The sequence below is a fragment of the Phyllostomus discolor genome, chromosome 6, assembly GCF_004126475.2.
Source record: "Phyllostomus discolor isolate MPI-MPIP mPhyDis1 chromosome 6, mPhyDis1.pri.v3, whole genome shotgun sequence".
Taxonomy (NCBI): Eukaryota; Metazoa; Chordata; class Mammalia; order Chiroptera; family Phyllostomidae; genus Phyllostomus; species Phyllostomus discolor.
In genome coordinates, this window is record NC_040908.2 from 30,113,170 (window position 1) to 30,122,455 (window position 9,286).

Sequence of the window (9,286 nt, forward strand, 5' to 3'; positions counted from 1 at the left end):
AGGGAGGGTTAAAGAGAGTTTAGAGGCAAAACTGGCAACATTAAGGCACAGAGCTATTCTTAGAAGGCTGGGGATCCCGGGTGGGCCAGGTATCAGAGGTAAGAAGACCCGTTGTTCCAAAAAGGCTAATAGCCCATCACTTAGGTAGTCATTGAGCAAAGCAGGACAGGCAGCTAGAGAGGCTTGAGGGTCACCTGAAGGTCAAATCAGAGTTTTTAAAAAAAATTTTTCAAACTGAGACCAGAAGGGAGAAAACACTTGGCCCAATTATGGGAAGAAAGGAAATTCTGAGCTGAGGAAGCAGTCAGGCTCTGACACCACCATGAGAGCTTTGTCTCTTCGAGTTTATCAATACCTAATCCAAGCTCCTATTTTGAACTGCTGCTACTGTTGGAAAGGGTAACCCATTAAATCACTCTGTGTGAATGAGTTCATTAAATGTCTTCCTGCCTGTCGGAAGGAGCCGAATAAATGAACATAAAGGGTGTGTGGAGAAGGAAAGACACTGAAAGGGAAAATTGCAAGCCCCAGAGATAAGTTTATTGACTTCCATTTTGCCGATGGCCAGTTCTGCCTACAGTGTATTGGCTCCATTCAGGAGTTCAAAGACAGATCTGCTTAGCTGAGGACTGTTGGGCATAGCTGTGCTGTATATATAATGCCATGTAATGACTGGTTGGGGTTAATCAAATATAATGCCCAACCCAGACCTATTAAATTTCACCACAAAAGAGGCTTTAATCAGTCTTTTATCAGCTTGATGCTCTGGCCTAAGAAGACTGCTTTTGTTTGCCGTATAAGAGACAATGGGAGAGCCAGGATCAGCCTGCTCTCTAGAGTACAACAAGCAAATTGTCTGCAAACAACAGATCATTCAATGCCATGGGAGAGGAAAAGCAGGAGAGGCTGCATGAATCTACAAAAGTACTCACTGTTAATGGTCACGGCCCCAAGTGTTTAAATTCAGGCCACATTCCCGCTGGAGCTTCCAAAATATAGGGAGGACAAGAACAAAAAGACTCCAGTGTGTTCCATGTAAGTCTATCAGCTTTGGCCCTCTGCAGGACATTCTTGTTTGCTGCTGCCTGAAAAGGGAAAGGGAAACTGACATTTGGTTCTCTCGCTAAGCAAATCCCCCATCTCCTGGGGGCTGAATGTGCTTCATCAGCTAAGGATTAAAGCGATGAGTATAGGTTCTATGCCAAATTGCACCTGTCCCACAGCCCACACACTTTTTGGATTATGGAAGGAATGGGAAGGAAAAGGAGATAAAAGGCAGTAAAGAGGAAAAAAGGTGAGGCAGTCCTTCCCTGACCCAAAAAAGAGGAGGACATTTAAGACATCCAGTTAAATTGTGTTCTACAAATATTCGAATACTTTCTAGGACAGCGATTTTCAACTGATGTGCCATGGCACACGGTTATGCCATAAGAACTTTAAAAACGTGAAACACCTGCCCTGGCTGGCGTGGCTCCATGGATTGAGCATTGGCCTTTGAACTGGAGGGTCACTGGTTCAATTCCCAGTCAGGGCACATGCCTGGGTTGCAGGCCAGATCCTAGGTGAGGTGTTGAGAGGCAACTGATGGATACTTCTCTCCCTTTCTTTCTCCCTCCCCACTCTCTAAAAAACAAATAAAATCTTTTTAAAAAATGTAAAACTTGACTATTTAGTTAGGGGCCCTGACCTCTTTTCCCTTAGATTGTCAAATTTAAAAAATGATAACAGCCAACATAACAATAGCCATTTGGTTTGAATGAATCAAAATTACACCTATTTCTTCTTGTCAGATCAACAACAAAAATATATTTTTTGGTGTGTCACAGAATTTCAGTAATTAATTTATGTGTGCTATGAGATGAAAAAGTTTGAAAATCACTGTTCTAAGAGGCTAGCTGGGACACGCCCAGATACAGAAACAAGAGCACAAATTAAAATTCCACCATTTCTGCTTGGGATTGGAGAATGTTAAAGTTGGAAGTGTATTGGATCATCCTTCTTTATATTGTTATGGTCATCAAAAGACAGTATGGATTAAAAAATGATTCTGAGAAAAACACAGCCACATACTTAAGAGGAACCTCAAATGTGGGGATATGATCATAGGGCTGTTGTGGGAATGTGTCAATGGAGGAAGCAATGTTGAGAGTTACTGATCTAGTCTGATCTAGGCATCTTACAGGTGAGGAAATGGAAGAAACAAAGTGGCAGCCCAAGGCCACTTAGCTACACAGTAACAGGAAGGAGATTAGGACCCACATCTTCCAATGCCAGTGTAGGTCTCAGTCCATTGCATTACCAAGTCTCACCACCCAGGCTTATTGCAAGATGCAAGTCCTGAAGATGTTAATCAAATTATTGACTATCTTGGATCTAGCTATCCTTACTGACATGTCTTCCATCAGTTGTCAAATCTTTGTGCCTACCACTTCTGGTCTTCACTATTTATATTTTGTTTATAAACCAAGATTTTCTCTTCTGCTCTAGATGAAACTTTGCTTGGAAATGGGAGTTGCTAAAGGAATATGAGGAAAAAGAAAGGACGGTGTTAAGTTGACACCGAAGGTGAAAGTAAACATTCCCTCATAGGACCAAACTTGTGGTCCCTTCACTCCAGATTAATGTGAAGGCAGGAGTAGCAGCTGCCTAACTTGGTCTTGCTCACAGCTGAATTCACATATGTTTGGGGCTGATAATGATAGGAGACATTCCTGTGATGAGGAGGGAAAGAGACCTGGGAGGGATTCTGTTAACAGAAGGTTTACTGGATGTATGCTTCTGAAGATGAAATGACCACTGCCCTGTCTAAATGGCCACTAGGGGTGAGCTGGAAGAGATTAGAAAGGTCCCAGGAAAAAATAAAAGTTGTTCTGTGACTTGTGAGGGGTGCCAGCCATCAGAAGTCTTTTGCCATTCTCATTTGTCATCTGGTATGCCTGACCTGTGGTTTGAAATGGTTCAGCTTCCCTAAAGATATTCTGAGCTGTAACTGCAGATTTTCAGTTCTTGTTCTCTCCCATTCTGCTCTGGACAATCAATTCAAAATTTTTCCTCAGGCAATGCTCAAAATGTCTTGGCAGAGCTGATGAAGGATCTATGGTATGGCCCATGTGAATATGTCAAATTTTTTCTGCCTGTACTGGGAGTGGTTATGGCAAAGCAGTTATTAGCTCAATTAGATCAACAACTGCAGATGGTAGGTCTTGGTGACATACTCCCTTTGATAGAACTTCTTTATAAATTATATTAATTATGACTTTGTATGCACTGCAGTAATAGGACTGGAAGCTTTCCATTTTCTTTCAGGCTTCAATAGTAAAGCTGCCTCAGGTTCTTTATGTTTCTGGCAATTAAGCACTATTCTAAAACATAGACACAATTTCCTCTTTCAAAAATCATTATGCAAGGAGTGTCGTGTGAAAGTTGCTGTTACTTAAAAACATAACCTTGTAAAAAAATAAAGGGGAGCTCTTCTATTCATAAGACTAGCAAGGAGCTGCTATTTAAGATCTTAACAGAGAAAACTATGCTGTCCATTCTGTTTTCTTTTTTTCCCCTTCCTTCTCCTCCTCTCCTCCTCCTCCTCCTCCTCCTCCTCCTTCTTCTTCTTCTTCTTCTTCTTCAGCTTCTTCTTCTTCTTCTTCTTCTTCTTCTTCTTCTTCGAAAAAAGAATCCTTCCCTTTAGGATCTTTTTAAATGAAGGGGAAGAAAATAAACAAACAAAACAATATTTGGATCTTTTGACTGTGGTTGTTAAAATATGGCCTATAAAAACTTAGAAATAAAAAGAATTATCACATGCACTTGTCTCCACACAATGAATAGTGAGCTTTTCAGGACTCACCCTGAGACTGCAGCTCCAAGATCTTCCCTCTTCACCTAGGCCAGTCAGGGTGAGTCTTCTTCTCTACAGGGAGAACAATGACTTGGGAGTCTGACCTGGCTTAAATCTGTTACAGTGAACCACAGGAATTTACTGTTTGTTTACACCAGAGATGACCATTTGGCAATTTGGTGTGGGTCAACCTAATATCACCTTCTCACTGGCTACCCTTCAGGTTATTGTGAGGATTACAGATAACCTATTTTAAATGTCTTACTTATTCCATGACACTTAGTATATCTACAATAAAAGGTGACTAATATGAGTTATAAGGGGCAGCAGTAACATTTCATTTCAGGTCAGTTCAACCAGTCTTATTTCAGACCCCCCTCTTCATCCAAGGTGCAGCTTTTGTGTTGCAAACACCTGAGGGAGAGCAGGTCTCACTCAGTTCAGTGCTGCAGACAGTACGACACCTGCAGGAGTCTGGCAATATACCCATGGTACCGGGTGGCATGGAGTGGGAGGTTGTAACCTTTCAGGGATGAGGGAGGTTGTAACCGTCCCCAGCAGAGCTGCCTCGTAAGGGTGCTAGAGAACAGACAGCTTAGTGAGGACTGTTCCAGACTGGGCAATCAGTGAAACTCGGGCTCTTAGTGCAGAGGGAGAGAGAGAGACCATGAGATGAGGTTGGAGATATAGGCAGGGGCCATGGGGGTACAGTTAGGTTTTATGGGGCCTGGAGCTTTTATAACTTGAAAGACCCTCTTTACAAAACAATACAAAATGACCGTGTAAATACACCTCTAGCAGCCTCACAGGAACTGAAGTTGGGAAGCCTTGACATTTCAGCTTCAGAATCTTCCTGAAATATTTGCCCCTGGCAGGGCTATATTGTGAGGGACCTTGTTAAAGAGTGGGGGGTGGTGGGTGGGGGGAACAGACAATGGGCAGTTACTGAAGGATCTTAAGCAGGAAAGTGACATCAGATTTGCTTTTTAGAAAAAGCACCCTGGGGGTTGTCTGGAAGATGGATCAGAGAAACTTGTGTTAGACAGCTAACATAATTAGAATGCTATTTTAATAATCCAGAGAGCCAAGTGTCTGAACATGGTAGAGTTCATAAAGAAGGAATTGACCCAGCCTCACTTAGCAAAAGCCAGAGGCCTGGTCCTCCTGTCCCTGAGCCCATCCTGGGCAGGTAACTGATGCTTTAAAAATCAGGTTCTCCAGCTGGGAAGGTCTTTAACTAGTCACCTGACCAGAGGCCTGTCATCCCGCACACCAGTCGTCAGCCATGACACTATCATGTCCACGGAGGCCTGATTATTCCTGGCCCCTGCCCTGCCCTGTCACATGCTTAAGTTCTACCTCAGGTTTCTCTTCAATATATTAGTTCTCTGCTGAGCTCAGAGTCTGACCCTGAATCCTGAAGTGCTCTGTTGCCTGCTAGTTTCTGCCATTTCCTTTCTGTTCCTCCAAACCTTGGACTGAGCCGTGTGTTCCAGCCACTCCACCCTCCTGGGAAAACCCCTGCTCATCTCGGTCATCCTTTGAAATGCTGTGCACAGGTTTGCTCCTCAGTGATTCTTCCCTGGCTACCTCTCTCGGTCCCCCTGCCCTAAAGTCAGTGACTCACTCATCTCCTCTGTGTCTTGAGCAAGGCTTTATTATTGTATGTATATATTATGCCCTATAGTATTTATTTGTGTGTCCTTGAGATTAGAAAACATGTCTTATTCTGTTACTTGCCCAGTAGCTCACATAGTCCCTAACAGATAGACATTTAATAAGTGTTGGACAAACTGACTTGAACTACATTCACTCTTCACCACTTATAATAATACAACACAATAATAACCCAGATAGGGTCTAGCTGTGTCTGCCTTCTTAGCACCCCAGTACCCCAGCCTGGGAGTTCTTCTTTTACTGGTCTAGCCCACACTAACTTCCTTTGTCCAAGTCTATTTATTTTAATATTTAGCCCTATCTGGCCCATCTGGCTGCTTAATTGTTTTATGTTTTTTGTACCCACATAAGTTCCTGGAGGAAAAGAACTATCATTTGTACACCTTTTATACCACTCGGTGTCCACTTAATGCTGACTTGGGCAAAGTGTAGAAACTTGACTCTCCAAGCTGCTAGCTGTATGCGTGGACAGGTGATACCTGCACCTCAGTTTCCTCACTTAAAGAATGAAATATAATTAGTAACTACATCATGGTGTTGTTGGTATAGTTATATTAGATAATGTGGAAAAATTCTGGCAAATTATCTGGCATATGGGAAGGGCTCAGTGAATATTGACTGTTATTATTAAACTTATAGACATGGGTGAATAAATATATAAATTAAAGGATAAATGAATGAATGAACAAAATACATAGTCCTCTTTCTTAGGAGACTCCAGTGCAATGAAGGATGACCACTGAAAAATATTTATGATCATGTAACAGTGATCCATGGGAGAGAATGGATTGAAGATATGAAATAGCATATGCCCACCTTCAATGGCTTAATTTAATCTTTGAAGAGATGGATTCTTCAGAGGTAAGAGAGGACCTGATGATAGAAAAGAACCAAGAAAGGAACCGTCCAGGTGGTGTTTGCTTGTCTCCTTTTTGTTTCTTTCTGCTTCTTGCTTCAAGGCTCTTGAGCTATAACGGTGTGGTAATTGATCAAAGAGGTGTAGCCTGCTCCCTGGCTAAGGGTTGCCAAAGTTTTCCAAAGGGGACACACATCCTGTCTTTCTGCCAGGGGATCTCTGCCTCCCTACACATGTCTATAGGCAAGCTTGATATTAGAAAGGAAGAAATTAGAAAAAAAGTTGTCACTGGTCACTAGAGCCACAATCTGTTTGATATTTGTTATAAAAAGCAAAGAAATGCCTACTAATTGGCTATGGAAAAAAGGCAAGGGAATTCTCTCTTAAACAGTACAGAGTCCTCAATCCTCTTCTATTAGCAACTTATTGTGATTGCCATTTTAGTGCCTTTCTTCATATCAATTACTGTGCTACCTGACAAATATAGTAATTGTCCCTTTTCTATAGGACATATGTTCCAAGATCCTCAGTGGATACCTGAAAACACAAATAGTAACAAGCCCTGTGTGTACTATGTTTTTTCCTATACGTACCTGCCTTTTCACGCAGAGGAAGTATTTTATAGCTTTTCTTTGGCATATTTGAATCGCCAATATCATTACTCTTGCACTTGGGGGCTATTATTAAGTAAAATAATGGTTACTTAAGCACAAGCACTGCGATACTGCAACAGTTGGGCTGATAACATGACTAATGGAGGGGGAGCATATGCAGCATGGATACACTGGTGAAAGGAACGATTCACATCCCAGGTGTGACTGGGATTTCACCACTCCATTCAGAATAGTGAGAAATTTAAAACATATGAATTGTTTATTTCTGGACTTTTTTTATTTAATATCTTTGCACAGCTGTAGACAGCAGGTAAGTGAAGCCTGAGAAAGTGAATCCACAGGTAAGTGGGAACTACTGTAATCCATAAAATTATCTATTAAAGTATTACTTTATCCACATTATAGATAGAAAACTTAGGAGCACCAAGATTAAATATCTTTAGTCATATGGCTAATAAGTGATGGAGCCAGGATTCAAACTCAGGCATGCTTGCCTCCAAAGTTTGGGAGCATTTCCCCTCAACCCTAGGGCTTTGGATTCCTACTCAGGTGTGCTTTCAGACACTTCCCACTAATCTCCTCTTACCATTTATCACAAATGTGCAAGTGAGATTACCAAGTGCTTTTTGAAAATAGGTTTTCACAGCATGGAGGGAGAAGATAGAAGAAGGACGTTGAGACCCTCAGTACGGTTGGGGGAAGAAACCAGCTGTGTGCAGCTGGAGGCAAATGAAAACAACTTCACTTGTTAGCTGAGGGCTAGCTCTTGATGTAGCAACTAAATTTGTCTTCCAGCTACTGCTGCCAGATAGAACTCCTGTTACAGCTCTTCATGTTACCAGTAGGAAAATATGGGACCCTCCTAGACTCTTGATTCTGAATGTCACTACACTTTTAAAACTAATGTTAATCGATATGATAAAATTGAATCAACAACAGTCACTTTGCTGTCTGTATGAAAATATTGGCTCTAGAAAAGAGACAGCCTGGTATGAAACCAAAGACATAGAAATATGTTTTGAGAATTATGTTCCTAACTGTGGCCAAGGTTCCCAAGGGCAGGAATGGGGAGAAGCTGAGAAGCTTGCTTTTCTGCAGTCTCAGTGAATACAAGGAAGTCAAGAAGAGTGTATTTTGGTTTCTATTACCTCTTGGAAGAGAAAAACAGCCCAGGTTGGTGTCTCATTCATACAAGTAGGGGTAGTTTGCCTTAAACAGGGCAAACTGCAGACCCTCCATGAAACCGTGGAGATATTTCTTGTTAGCCCCATTTTAGTTCCCCTTTCCAAAAGGCCTCTTTCTCCCCTGGGTGTCCCAAATCCTACCACTCCTGACAATCCAGGCCACCAACATGGTAAATGTGGCTTCTGTGTTTAGTAAGATGGTCTGTGTCAATGGCAGGTCCAATGATTTTGACAACTCTACCATCTCTTAATCCATTGTCTTCACTTCTACTTGATTGAATGGAATAGTTAATCAGGCAACTTTTTTAAAGTTACATATATTTTTAAAGATTTTATTTATTTTTTTAGAGAGAGGGGAAAGGAAGGGGAAAGAGAGAGAAAGAAACATGGGTGTACAAGAGAAACATTGATCAGTTGCCTTTTGCATCACCCCAAAGGGGGACTGAACCTGCAACCCAAACATGTGCCCTGACTGGGAATCAAACCAGTGACCTTTTGGTCTGCAGGATGATACCCAATCCACTGAGTTACACCAGTCAGGGCTAAGTTATGGTTTAGAACTAACTCAATTAGTTACCGTATTTTTCTCGAACTGTAAGACAGACCCTCCATATTTGGGCAGAAAGGGGGTGCATCTTATAGCCCGAATGTAGCTTACCTGGCTCACTGTGTGTGTGTGTCAGCCTATGTTATTTATGTTATTAAATATTTTACCACATTTTTTGCTTCAAAAATTTTTTCCTATTTTCCTCCTCTAAAACCTAGGTGTGTCTTATGGTCCGGTGTGTCTTATAGTCCTACAAATATGGGAAGTAGATTCTGATTATTAAAGATATTATTTCCACCTTATATTTGGTAAGTGCTGTTCTTTCCTCCAAAAACATATGTTGAAGTCCTAACCCCTGATAACCGTGAATGGACCTTAATTGGAAATAGGGTCTAGATGAGGTCATACTAGATAAAAGGGGGCCATAAACCCAATGACTGGTGTCCATAAAGAAAGCTGTGGAGACACACAGACACTTATAAAGGGAAGGCAGTCATGTGAAGAGGGAGGCAGAAATTGGCTGTATGAAAATATTGATGCAGCGATATGCCAAGGAATGCCAAGGATTTCAGA